The sequence below is a fragment of the Lagopus leucura genome, unplaced genomic scaffold (genome assembly GCF_019238085.1).
Source record: "Lagopus leucura isolate 7727_CA_CO unplaced genomic scaffold, USGS_WTPT01 Super-Scaffold_100073, whole genome shotgun sequence".
Classification (NCBI taxonomy): domain Eukaryota; kingdom Metazoa; phylum Chordata; class Aves; order Galliformes; family Phasianidae; genus Lagopus; species Lagopus leucura.
In genome coordinates, this window is record NW_024962314.1 from 269823 (window position 1) to 283721 (window position 13899).

Consider the following 13899-nt stretch of genomic DNA (forward strand, 5'->3'; position numbering starts at 1 on the left):
AGCTCGAGGGTGCGGGTCGGCAGCGTCCTGTGTTAGAAGCCTCAGTGCTGTGCTTCCCAGGGCCGCGTCCTCGTGTTCAAAGGGGGCGTTCTGCGGGCCCGGCTCTGCAGCGGGCGGGGTGCTGAGCTGTGTGGGGCTGTGGGGTTTGCTGCGTGAAATCGGGAGCCCACGGTGAGATACGTTCAACTGAAGTGTGCATAAACGGGGAATGAGGGGTGAGGTGCGACGGCTGGGGGGAGGTTTGCTTCTGTGGGTGAGCTGAGGCCCTCGTGAGGCTTGTAGAACACGGGTTGTGGAGACCGGGTTCTGTATTGCACCCAGGTGTGGGAATTCCTGGTACAAGGGGTTTTCTCACCCAGCAGTGCCACGTGTGAGGTGCTGCCCTGATGTGCTCTGTTCCCCACGTGCTCAGCTGGGGTCCATTACAGGCTCACAGCCTACTCCAGCTGGGCTGACCCAAAGCAATGTTCCATGTGCATAATCCTGGCTGTTAGGTGCACGGCAGATTCCTCATTCCTTCCTCCTACTCCAGTGCTGCCAAGCGGAAGCGCTGCAGTGGCGCTAACTGGCTGCTCTCGCTTCTGAGCACGGCCTCGGCCCTGGCTGTGGGATGCTTCCAATGCTGTGAAATTGTTGAGTTTTTACAGGTTTAAAGGCCAGATGACCGCAGGGCTTTTATGTTACCAACTTGCCCAGCACAACTGGGAAGGAGGTATTTTTATCTGCTCTGACATCTCTTGTCGCAGTAATCTATCCTCCTTTGTTTTTTCTGCAGCATAACTATATATATCAGTGCTTCTTGTGGGCTGGAATAAGCTGGGCACAGCTTCACCTAGCGACAAGATGCTGAGCAATCCTGGAGTGAGTAAAAGAATGACCCAGGCAGCTGAGACACTGTGTGCGGGGATCAGTTTTTCAGGTGAGTACCTCAGAGGCAGGTCTGCCAAATACACAACGAATTTGGAACTTTGTAGTCCCTCTTTCTGAAGGCTGGTTTTCCTTCGTGTGCATGGACTTGTATTCCGTAGTGCAGGGGAGATGCTTTAATTGTAGTGATGGGAGGGACCATGGAGCCCATCCAGGAGATCGTTTTCTGTTCCTTTCCTTGCTGGCTTTTTCCTTGCAGCCTCAGTGTCTGTCCCACGTAGCTCAGGCAGTGGGCTCAGTTATCTTCTGAGTTCCAGCCTTGTCCTGTACTTATGAAGAAGAACTATACAGCTCTACCAGGTGTAGCCATGTTTCCTGAATTTTTCAGTATGCTGAATGCAGGGCAGTGGTGGGTCCTGGACCCTTACAGATCTTGCTTGGAATTCTGAGCAGTTTGGGTTGATTTTAGCCACTGAAACCAGCCTGCAGAGATCTGTGACTTCTCCAGCGCTCTGGCAAGAGGCTTCACTGTAACTGGGAGAAGAATGTAGGATGAACAATGATCTTGTAGGGCTGTGAATTCCGAATTTCTGCCTCTTGCTCTGTGGGCTGCAGACAGGTGAGAGAGGTGTAAACCTTTTTCTAAGATAAAGATGGGATCACATCAGGTTCTTGATAAATAAAGGGCAACTTAAATTGGATTATAAAGACACGGATTGGCTTGTAAATATCCTGGAGGTGTGTCCCACTGTAACAAAAAGCATCCTGTAATTCAGAGAGAAGACACTTTGTCTTCAGTCAAATGATTGCATCTTTGTGTTAAGCACAAAATGGAATTTGCTCTCAAAATGCTGTCATAATTATGCAGTGATAAAAGAGGATGCAGGTGTGTTTGGGCACTGAGCCAGCTTCACTGAGCTCTCTTTCTGTCTCTGGATGGTTTGTTAGACTGAGGAGTAGCAATTCATTTTTCTCTTTTTGCTTTTAACTCCCTTGCATCTCAAAGGAAGTGGGTTTTGGTGACGTGCCTCAGTTTTCTCAATCTGTACACAGCTGTGCTCCAGGGTTTCTGTGAGGATGACTGAAGAAATCCTTGTGAGGGTCATAAGAACTTCTTGTGAATGTGCTCTAAGATCTCGGTGTGAAGGTCCTGATGACCTTAAAACCGTATGTAGAAACCTCTTGGGCTTCTGAGGGGCATCTGCTAATGAACAAATATTGTCAGTCACAGGCAGGAGCAGCTGGTCTGTGCGTAGGGGTTGTCAGAAGATGTGGCTTTCCCAGCATGCAGGACTCTGATAGCCCAGGAGATACGGTGTCAGGACGTCCTTCATCACGCACAGACAGGCTGCTGTTGTGAAGGTCCCTCTGTCAGCCATGGCCTCCCATGGGATGGGCACAGGGCAGTGAGCAGCCATTCCTGTAACAGCTGTGAAAGGATAAATGTGGAGCCTGAAATTTGGTATTGGTCTCGTGGCTCACAGCTGCAGAGCAAGTGATTGCTTGCACCTTGAAGTGTGACAATGAGCAGACCTGCAGCATCAGCAGCATAATTTCTTTGGCACAGCAAGGGGGGAGCAACTCTGGTATGGCTTTGGACTCATGCTTTTCCTCCTTGGCTGCTTTTAACCATTTCATAGGCTGCCTCTGCCCCTAGGTGGGGAAAGCATTTGTGTGTGAAGGGACCTGTGAGCAGTCAGTGGCAACCTTGGTTTTCTCTTTGGTGTTTCTCATGATCCTTTCAGGCAAAATGTCCAGCATGCAGCTAGGCAAATACACACTGAACAACTGGCTGACAAGTTGGGCTCAGGGTTGTTGTAAATGGGGTTATGTCCAGCTAGCAGACAGGCAGTAGTGGGACTCTGCAGGGCTCCATTCTGGGAGCAGTCCAGTATTGTCACAGGTGTTGTGTGTGCAGAAGTTGAATTAATGCTAAATAAGTTTGCAGATGATTCTAAATTGGGTGAAGCTTTGACTCCCATGGGGCTGGACAGCAGACCTGACAAAACCTGCAGAGCCAGCAGTTTGTTACCAGCTGGATTGGGCCACCTCGATGTATAATCAACTGTAGGGACACACTGCAGTCACGTTGTGTCGCTGCCAGGCAGCCCAGCTGTGCTGAAGTTAACCAAACTGCTGGAGCTCCAGCTGCTCTTCTGGGGGACTCCTATCCGTGAGGGATTGCCTGTGGTGTGGGATTTCCTTGGACGTGACTTCAGTTTAGACTTGCTCCCCATGAGCCCAGTGACACTTTTGTTAGAAAATAGTCCATCCTGTCTGGATTAATATTTTTTGTTGCTAATTTTGGAGGTAATAAGACACCACCGTGGCAGGCATTGCTCTCCTCGTGTAGGTTGTATTAAAAATAGACTTTTAAAAAGGGCCCAAGAAATTATTTTTTAAATGGCCCTGGATCTTTGTCAAGAGGGCCCTATGCTGCTCCTCCCCCAGCACTCCTCTCTCTCAGCAGTGCTGCTTCCTCTGGGTTTGCCTTGTTTGCTGCCATATTCTTTGTCATATTATGTTTCACCTTTCCACGTCCCACTGAACAGGACAATTCCTTGTGCCAGTCTCAGCAGGACAGGAGGATTGTTGCTGCTCCAATCTGTTGCTAACACATGTGAGAGCAGGTTGTTCCATAGGTGTCAAGGAGCCACGGGGTGCCTCTTCTTCTTGGAGGGGAGGACAAAAGGGCCTGGTGTAGTGGCAGTGCAAAGTCACAGTTTGAAGCAGTGATTGAACACCTGTGGACATGTGAGTGAGCTGCACGGCTGGGACTTCCACAGCATGGACGCTTGGGTGTCACAGTTCAAGGATGTGAAGCTATTAGAAGGCGTCCAAAGGAGAGCTGTGAAGTTGGTGAAGGGTCTGGGGAGGGCAAAGTGTATGATGTGGGATCTGTGTGGGAGCTTGCTGGAGTTCAGATCAGATAGGAGAGATGGAGAGATGTCAGTCTGCTATGGAGAGGGCTCTGGAGTAATCAGTGATCTCCAGACTGCCCCAGCCTTGCAGGCCCAGGCCCTTGACTTCCTACTGATGTGTCTTCATACAGCTAGCTCCCTCCAAAGGTCTGCCTCAGCCTAGCAGGTTTCTGCTTGGTGGCGATGCAGATCCCCCTGTTTCTGTCCCAGTTGGCCCTATTTATAGATTTCAAATGATGGCAGCTGGGAAAAGGGAGACATGTGAAGTATGATGGACTCTCACCAATAAGGGGGGGTATTTATTGGAGCTGAAGCCTTGTTGTCATTGCACACCACGAGGAACTCTGCACATGTGTTGGGGGTTGTCATTTCCAGGACATGGGGCCTGTCATTCAGTACAGAGCAAACAAAACATTGTTAGAATGGAAGGAGGGATTTCTGCCTGAATAAATTATACCCAGTTATCACCACCTAGATAGCAGTCAATGCCAGGAAGCTTCTCCTGAGGGCTAAGATAACATCTCTCCCTTCATGTTTTGTTAGCAGTCTGATCTCCCAGAGCAGGATCGTTTGCCTTTTCTGCACACACAGGACGAGCTGAAGGAAAGCCAACTCAGCCACATCTCCCAAGTGATTTAAAACCTGTGGAGGGTGTTTCCATCACTGCTTCCAGTACTTGTTGTCACTGAGTGCGATAAAGCTGGCAGTTCAGTTGGGCTTTCAAATGTGCATGGACAGCACACGGTTGCTGTAGGAGCTATCATTACCAATGCTAAATGACATCATGTGGTCTAGCCTTGAAAGGGACAGCGTACACCTGGTATTTATCCTGAATTGCTGCCTTGGATTGGAGCACTTAGTCTGATGCTCTCTCATTACTTCTCTTTTTTGTGTGCAATCCTAGGAGCCAGCAGCTGGGCTCAGAGGCAACAGATGCAGACAGCGGTTAGTGCTCCAGCCAGCCTCAGCTTTCCCTGTCTAAATGCAATGCTGTGCTGTTGGGCAGATGGAGGGGAAAGAGCCCCGAGGAAGCAGAGGAGAGAGCAGGTATGTGGCCTTTCTCTGCAGCCTCCTCCCACTGCAAAGGTGTTTATCCTATTGACAAGCGCTGTGGTCCTTTCATAACTGCTGCATTAGCAGAGGATCAAGTAGCACTTAATGGGAGCAGACTCCCTCCTGAAGTGTGATTGAAAAGGTCACCGAGGTGGAAGGGGAGAATGTCTGCAGCAGGCTGACATGAGCCTTGGCTTCTGATTGGCAACAGGTGTATAATTGATGGGCTGCCCTCTCCTCCTTCCACGTATTGACTCAATGTTTTGCAGCGGCGCCGTCGAGCATCTGCTGATCTCAGTGGGTGGCAGATGAGAACACAGCCTGGCTGCAGGATTCAGGGAAGGGGTGATCTGAGGCCAAGTTTTGCCTTCTGAATTAGCAAAAGCAGGGAAATCACACAAGCTGTGAATGAAGCTTTCTCATGCAGCTGCCCCAGGCGGGATGGATAGGCTGACCATGGCTGGGCTCTTCTCTTTTGGCACAATAAAGAGTTACGTTACTCAGGGCTGCCAGTTTTGCTGGATTTGCCTCTCCCTTCTGCTGGACCTCCAGTAGATTTGCTAAAATGAAGTTTCTTAGTCTCAGATTATGTACATTTTTAACATCCCCAGTTTGGCCAAGCCAGAAAGAATCTTATTACAGCCCCTGAAGTTACAAGCACGTACTGATTGCTTTAAGTGTCTTCTTACCCTGCTCTCTTGCGGCTTTTGGTGTTCCATCTGTCTTATATGGTTTCATTTCGGAGAATGCAGAGCATTCAATCCAAGCCAAACTGCTGATGACAAGCTAATTAAAGATCTAGCAAGAGAGGAGGACTTTAATGAGGGAGAAGTGGGAGGAGAGGCAGTTTGCCAGGGCTGTGCTGTGACACTCTTGCTTAGGAGAGCTGATTGTGTGTTGTAATTGATGGTTCAGGGGAGCTATTCAGTACATGGACTGTAAGGCAAAGGAACAGAGCTGTCTTCTTATGGCATATCCTGAAATGCTGTGGTGGGATCGCAGCACCCAAGGGCCAGTTCTTCCTGCATACTGCCAAATAAACAGTTCTAACATGCAGGTGCCCTGCAACCCATCCTCTCAGCTTCTAAAATTCCTCTCACCAGGGTGATTATTTCCTGATTCTCGGCACCTGTTTGGACAGACAGACGCACTGACATTTACAGAGCCTCAAGAACTGCAAGCTTTTATGCATACCTATATAAAGAGGTGTTGAAACCAGCAATCTGTAATTTACAGTCTGCAGCAGGAGATCCACTGGACGCAGCATGCTGGAGCATGAGCTCTGCTGTCAGCCCAATTGTCAGCTGGATGCCAAAGCAGTGGAGTGATGCCCCTTGGGTCACAGCTTTCTGCATTGATCACAAATTAGTAGAGTCATGAGTCTAAAGAGAACTGCTGAGCTCCTGAGGCACTCAGCAGACCTTAATGAAGTGCTCTTACATGCATGTACACAAACATGCATACGTGTGCTGTTGAATGGTGCTTGAATCATCACTATTGCCAGTCAAAGAAGACATACAGTACTGTTTCATTGACACAAATGTCAGTTATCTGTGATTTCTGCTGAAGAGATGTAGAGGTATTTCTAGAAGAATTGGTGCCTCCTGTTTGAAGGGTTTTGGCTTTGAGGCGCTCAGCTTCTGTGTAGTGCTGCCTTGTTAATTCAAATGAGTGCTTTGTGTTACTTAAGGCTTTTTAAATTGTTCTGCTGCTGGTTAGATTATGTCAGTGCATACAGTTCAGTATAGATTGGCTACTGGAGGAGAATGCACTGGAGTAGGAATAGCAAATTGCTCTAATAACTGCATAGCAAGTCACTCCCAGCTGGCATTTACTGCAGCCAATGGTCTCCAAGTTCAGTGTCTCCTTGCCATTTGTCTTCCCAGACTTGAATACTGGCCTGTTCTGCAAGGCAAAATCCTCATGTTTACAAGAAGGAAGAGCTAAGTCAGAGTCCTCTCTGTGAGTCGCTCTTCTGTCCAGCCCTCACCTCGCCGTTCCTCAGATCTGATTTGAATCCTGTAGCTGAATGTTTGTAGAGACCACGTGCTGCTTACAGTGAACAAATGGGAAAAGGAGCTGGGGCCCTGTAGGAAGGGACACAGAAGTCGCAGTGGATGCCATGTTGAATCTAAACCATCTGTGGTGTGCTCATCATGAAGTTAACTGCATCCTGGGCTAAATCAGGAGTATGGCCAGCGGAATGTGGGGTGGTTATAGAGATTGTAGGGCCAAACGCTTCTTGGAGATGCCACGTAAAGCAGGCAGTGGTCACAGGTTAGCTCAGGGGTTTAGGTCTAGGAAGCTGATATAAGTTTGGGGCAGGTCATGAGAGGGGGTGAATGTCTGTTCTTGGGGGAGAGTACACCCAGTGGAACAAACCACAGCTGCTCCAATGTGGGGTTTAAGGGAGTCCTGCAGAGCCCCTTTCACTGCTGGCTCTGTGATGCAGTGACCATCTACCTGGTTGGGTGCCTTTCAGGTTCACCAGGGCTTGTGTGAGTGCTGTAATCTTGCCTATATGGAACAGTGGTTAGAACCATGTGATATAGAAAATAGTAAATCCTTTCTCCTAACTACAGCAGAGAGCACTGCTGCTTGGCTGCTTGGGACACTCTCACAGCTCTCCTGCCACCTTCTGACCAGGTCAGCATGGCTGGATCCCTGGGACCTGTGAATCATTTAAGAAATTGCTAGAAATACTGATGTGTGAAGGAGCCCTCGATGCTTCGAGACTTATAAAGGCAAACTGGGATCATCCCTCTCCTTTTACCCTCCGGTTGAGCTCAGAAATCAGCTGACATAGTTAAGCTGACGGTCATTAAATTTATGTGTCCTTTGCTTCTGTCATTCTGTCCTCCTGTCTGATCCAGCAATTTGGGTCTTTTGACCTTTGTGGCATGTAGCAAAGCCAGTGTATCTTGGCCTCTGCCTCAGACGCCTGTGGTTTGTTGTTTAAGGAAGTTTATTTCTCAAGGATGTAGTCATAAGGCAGCAATGTGTATTTCTATTTTTGTAGACATACCTAGAGAGTCAGGAAGGAGGCCAAAACCCTTCCAGAGAAGATGGGCAGCAGATCTCAATGTTCTTATCAATGAGATGCAAGTTCATAAACTACAAAGGAGATACAAGCTGTAGATCAGGGTGAGTAAAGAAAGACTGGAAAAACAAACGTGCCTGCATGGTGAGATGACCCCAGAGGAAGGCAGTGATAAATGGCTGGGAAAGCACTTCAGGAAGAAAAAGCTGGAATTGTAGGATAGGTGTGCAGGACAAAAAACTAAAGCTGTTTTAAAACTGAGCATGTAGTCTCAATATAAACAGTGCTCAGAAATATTGTCTTCAGGGTTGTGAAGGTGAGCAGCAGCCATTACTGATTTCATTGCTCTGTACTTTTTAGAATCCTTTCTGTGCCCTCCTGGGCTGACAGGCGCCTTGTTCTCTGTGCTGGGTTGTCCATCCTGCATCAGCAACCTTGCCAGCCTCCTGGTCTGCTGCTGCGTTGGGGTGGGACCCCATTTCCTGAATGCTGCCTTGAAAGGAGAGATAAGAATGTCCAGGAGGAACATCTTGCTTATTCTTTCCTTCTCCCTGTGATGAATGAGAAATTGTCAGGGGGACCTGGCTGGCCCTGGAGGCCAAGGGGGAGTCCAAAATTCTAATGACACTGAGGAATAAAGGCCAACCCTCTCAGATTATAAGCATGTGAGCTTTTCCCTCTCCTCTCCTCCACCATAGGCAGCTCTGCCCCTGTATGGTCACCCCGGGAGGAGTAATACCTTTGTTCTGTTTAAAGCCCTCTTCAGAGCAGACACCACTACTGGGTAAAAAGAGGTGAGTAAATGGTGAGCCCAAAATAGGACTTGCCTGAAAAATGAGCTGAATGAAATGGAAAGCGCATGAATGGCTGTGAGGATGGCCCATTTGCTGTCACAAACATAGACAGCTCTGAATCATGTGTGACTCTGAAATCTGTCAGTCCAAGAGACTGACAGGGACACATTGGCTTGGTAAGGCCCTAACTGCACACAATTTTCTTGCCACTCAGCTTGCCCCAGGGCAATGCACCAGCTCCCTCTAAATGCAGGGTTACTCAGGGCCTTGGTCTGGGTCTTGTTTCCTCCTGCTCAGCTTCTGGCACTGGTATTGTCTGCCCAGCCAGCCATCCCAGAAGGCAGCCCTCCCTCATCAGTCACCAGTTCTGACACAGGATCTGTCTCTGACACCCACTCCTCCTTTCCTCCCTTCTCCCAGCCTTGCTGTGGTATATCAGCACCCCTGACATTATGCAGCCCGTGTCAGTGATGCATCCGTCCATCCATCTGCCATGAGAAGTGACCTGCTCACTATGTCCCTCCACCCTTCAGTCGGGCAGGAGTCTGCCTGTCTATTTGACTGCTGGCACAGTTGTGCTTTGAGGCAGAAAATGCAGAGAGCATGTGACACCAGAGGCAACACGTAAAAAGCAGCTCATGGAGGCTGTCGGAGGACCAAGTTGTAAATCGGGCTGCAAGGTACAGTAACACAGTTCCTATTCAGAGGCTTTGCCTGTGGCAGTCTGTCACACATCAGGTCACTGTCATATGGGAGAGTGAATGAGGAAACTGGTTGCCATGTGGTGTTTGGAGGCTAAAAGCTCAGCTTTTATGATTCGTGATGCAGCATGGTCCCTCACAAGGCCAATGAGAACTCCCAGCTGTGAGCCAAGGCAGCGTTGTGGGGTGATATCAGAACTGCTTTGGGCCTGGACCCAAGACAACATTTGTAGGCTGGGTGCTTACTGTCTTGCTTCGTGTCATCTGTCCTGTTTTGTGCCCGCACATGGGAGCTCAGGTTACCCAGAGAGCAGTCAGAGCTTGGAAGGGCACATGTCTGTCTGGTGGTGGTGCTGGGCCAGGTGAGCTCTGCTCATCTCCTCAGCCACAAGCAGACAGTAACTTCATTTGAAAGTGTCTGGAAGAGGTGGATTAGAAGCCCAGTTTGGTTATCTGCAGGTTAGGTCTTGGCAGTTTCTTGTATATGACTGAGTGCTTGGCACGTGCTCACGTTTTCCTGCTGCTTCCTAAGATGCAATAATTGATCCAGTGTGCAGAGCTGACAGAGGGCTGGGGAAAGGGACGTGCAATAGTTGTACAACTATCTTTGTGACCATGTCTGCTCCTTGACTCCATTCTTGTGAGCATAAAGCTGGAGAAGAGCACAGGATGGATAGCATTCTTTTTCACAACAAAGGTCCCTGGTTCCCAGACTTCATGCACAGGCTGTACAGATGTGTTTTACCCTCGTCTTTATTACTTTCAGTTCAACTCCTAACAGGCAATTTAATGGCTGAGTTGCAAACCTCAGTGTGCAGAAGGCCAGAGCTGGCTGTGCTTTAGGGTAATACTCTGTGGGTGAGCAATAAAATCTGCCTACATCGTAAATAAACCTGAATAGCTTATTTTGGCAAAGAATTCTCATTCCTGACAAATGCAGTTTTGAGACAGCCAATTACCACTTACTAATCTAGGATGAAATACTGTTGGAAACTGACATCCCAAGTCAGCTCTGACACAGCATTTGGTGGATTTCCAGTGGAGTCTTCTCTCACATGTGTGATAGGAAATAATCTTTATGAGGGCTGTCAAAGGGAAGGGAATGCTCAGGCTTACAAATCACTGAAGCGGGTTATGGGAAAGGGATGTGTCAGGATTGCTAAGTAAAGCCTGTTACATAAGGCTGCCCGTTAAGTTTGAGGTCTGTTGAGTGAGGCATTTTCAAGTTTATCAGATGGATTTTTAGCATCTCCTGTATTTATCTTCTTTTTGAAGCAGAAGCTCTTGTTCTTCTGCAGCAGGACCTCCTGCATTTTGCTAAGTGTGCATAAAGGTGTATCAGTGTGATTATTTGGGATGTGTCACTTGCCACTTTAACATCTTAAATCTGTTGCTCTCTTTTCTCAGCAGACTGTGGGCCATCACAAGCTCACACCAACAGGAAGTTCTTAGCTACTGAGGGAAGGTTAGGAGATCCTCATTTCAGGTGGCTGCTGTGATGCCAGGAAGCTGAGACTCCAACCTCAGAGAACTCATTTCTTCAAAGTAAAAGAGTTAAGGAATAACAGCTCCATTTGAGTTACCTGATTTCTTGCACAACACACAAAATGCAAACCTTCCTGCCATTTTATCCTGGTGTGCCTCTTCCCATGCTTTCTTTACAATTAATTGCTGACACGATCTCTGACCCATTTATGTACACTAGATCCAGGTGATTCTCAATAGATGTCTCCTACCAGAGGAATCCTTTGCTGATGAGCAGGACCTGGTGTGCATCTGATCTCTGTTTCCAGCCTGGCCTAATGATCCCTAATCATCAGTGAATGGCTTCTAGATAGCTGCTGCCATGGAGGGATGTACACAGATATGTGGGCAACAGCCCCAGCTGCTCTCAGCCTCCCCACAGGGACACAGCCTCGTGCTTTCCACCTGGAAGCTCCTAAATTCACAGTACAGGTGAGCTGGTGCTGGAAGTGTGTTCAGTCCTTCTCTTTTGTTCATAATACCAACTCTAAAGAATTATTTCAAAAAGGAATATTTTTTTTTTTGAGACTTATCCTTAAATCTGCTCTCTTTAACTGAATCTCAGTTTATCTGATCAGTTAGTTAACCTTAGTTATTCTTGAGATTGGTTTCAAAACAAGCTGTGGTTTCATTCAGGGCTGTTCAGCTGTTTTAATGAATTGCTGTGAGGAGGAAGCGCGATCTGCAGAAAAAGCAGAGCTTCAGCTGACTTGTGAACCATTGCAGAATTATGTTTATTACTGCCAGATTTGTGCAGCACCATTACTGGTATGGACTGAAATAACAACGAATAGGAGGCAGGTGCCTCGGGTTCCCATTAAAAAAAAAAAAAATGATCTGGATGTCTGGCAGGATAACAGCCCTGTGACAGCCTGCACCTACCAGAGGGGGGAGAGATCAAGTGTGAGGGAGAGAGGCAGAAGGCGAGGCAGTGAGCAGCTGAGGATCCCAGGGACCCGGTGCTGATCCCACAGCTGAGCACGGACTGCAGGAGCTGCAGCTTCACCACTGAGCACACTGCAGAGAAGAGGGGGACCTTTAGGAAGTCGTGTGCAGGTGAGGGCTGCGTGCCTGTTTCTGTGAGTAGCTGGGGTTGCTGTGAGCTAATGGCTTGTTGGAGCTCCTGGAGATCGCCTTCAGGAGAGGGGATCAGAGGGAGAGGCAGATCCTGATCAGCTCGTGTCTGCATGAAGGGGAGCTGTGAGCCCTTTGTAACACTGCAGCTCCTGGGGCAAGCAGAGGTTGAAGGGGAGAGAAACAGTCACTCCTTGCATCGCGGTTGTTTCTGTCAGTTTGGATTACTTCTCTGTTGGACGCTGCCATGACTTTTTAGCTCTGGATACGACTTATTTTGTTCTGATCTTTTCCTTCTGGATGGGGAGAGAATTTGACAGAAGACAATCTGCAGAAGGAAGGGGGCTGCGTTCCCAGCAGTGGTGACCTCTGGCACTTTTGTGGGTGCTCAGCATTGACTTCTGCAGGCAAAGATCAGGCAGAGCACTACGGGAACAGTGCTGAGATGTATGTTATGTGAAAACATTACATATACATGTTGAAATGTTATGTTTGTGCATCCTGTGAGGAAGGAGAGAAGGCTGCACGTGCTGCAGCCTCGTGGAGTTCCACAGAGATTTCAGTATCATCTGTTTCACTAACAGATTTCCTTGCAGGTGAGGGTGTAGTGCATTAAATAGTTTGTAGTGTGAAGATTGAGGGCTTTCTTTAACCTGTGGCTATTGGTAGGTTGGGCAAGCAAATCAGAAGGGGGGGTATTTGTTATCTGTTCTAGTTTGAAGTGGGGGGAATGGGAAAAAGCCACGTAAGTTGAATCCCTTGCGGCACCTGAATGTGCACAACTCCCACTGAGGCTTTCAGTGTTTGCTGCATTTATTTAAGAACAGTTGTTCTGAGCAAAGAAGGCACTCATACACCTCATGCAGAGGTAAGAAAAAAAAAATACTGTTTCCTGATCCACCTGGGTCGTAGCCACATCTGACAGAAAGGATGTCCTGAATTTCATGTGTGTGTGACCAGCAAGAGCAGTGCTGTCAGAATCACTTGACTGAATGTTGTGCGTAGAGCTGCAGGTAACCCATTGCCTTCACTGAACTTAGACCTTTATTCCATTCTCTTTGCCCTTCCTTAACTGAGTGCAACTTTTTCTCACTTATGTCAAAGTAAAATTTGAACCTGACTTCTGAATTTTGCATACCTTGCTCATTGCTTATCCCTAAATATTTCTGTCCCAAGGCCTCCCTGCCATCCCCCTGACTTTCAGTGGAGGGAACAACTACCTGTGCTGCAGAGGAATGCTGTGGCTTGGCTGTAGTGTGAGACTGGCTTTCAACCCTGTCTGTCTGTTGGTGTACAGGAGAACATAGCCAGCTTTTTGGAATCACCAAGTCTTGTTTTCTTCACTTCTTGCTATGCCTTTTGCTGTGCAGTCGGCACCGGTGGCTCTAGGAAGAGCTGCTTCAGTCATCACTCAGAATTGGTGGGTTTCATACTGATATACTGGAGAGGACAGGAATTAAAGGAAAACCAGAAAATTGGAAGAATTGTGTTTCTAATATCTTTTTAAATTCAGTCCTGGAATATCTGGCTTGCAGCTGTTGCCTCTTTGATGCTTCTTCACTGCCCCATGTTAGGGGAACGAGCTTGCTTCCTTGGAAAATGCATCTTGTTTGCATTGCAGGCAGTGGGAGCTGCTGAGTGTTGCAGGTTTTCAGCAGGATGCAGTAGATTCACGGCTGGCATGGAGGGGTTAACAGGGCTTTTGGGTGGGCGGGTTGAAAACAAGCTGTGAAATGGAAGAAGGTCAGCCTCTTGGAGGGGTTTGCTCGGTCACAGATGGTTTTAAGTTATCAGTCTGTCTGTAGGGGAGGTTTCCCTTCCCTCTCCCCAATACAACTTAGGTAAACCAGGACTGGAAGTAAGGCAAAGCTCCATAACAAAATGGTTAGATTCGGAGAAGCAGGCAGAACTGTGACTGTCCTGGT

General features: G+C 48.1%; 1 protein-coding gene across 10 annotated transcripts in view; it reads left to right on the forward strand.

Moving 5' to 3' along the window:
- Window positions 1-11771: 11771 nt before the first annotated feature.
- Window positions 11772-13899, forward strand: part of IGFN1 (immunoglobulin like and fibronectin type III domain containing 1) — a 28868-nt gene continuing 26740 nt past the window's right edge. For all 10 annotated transcript variants that reach the window (XM_042887134.1, XM_042887142.1, XM_042887138.1 and 7 more), the window contains exon 1: window positions 11772-11956. The gene's annotated coding sequence lies outside the window, so the exon portion shown is untranslated. The remainder of the gene's footprint in view (window positions 11957-13899) is intronic.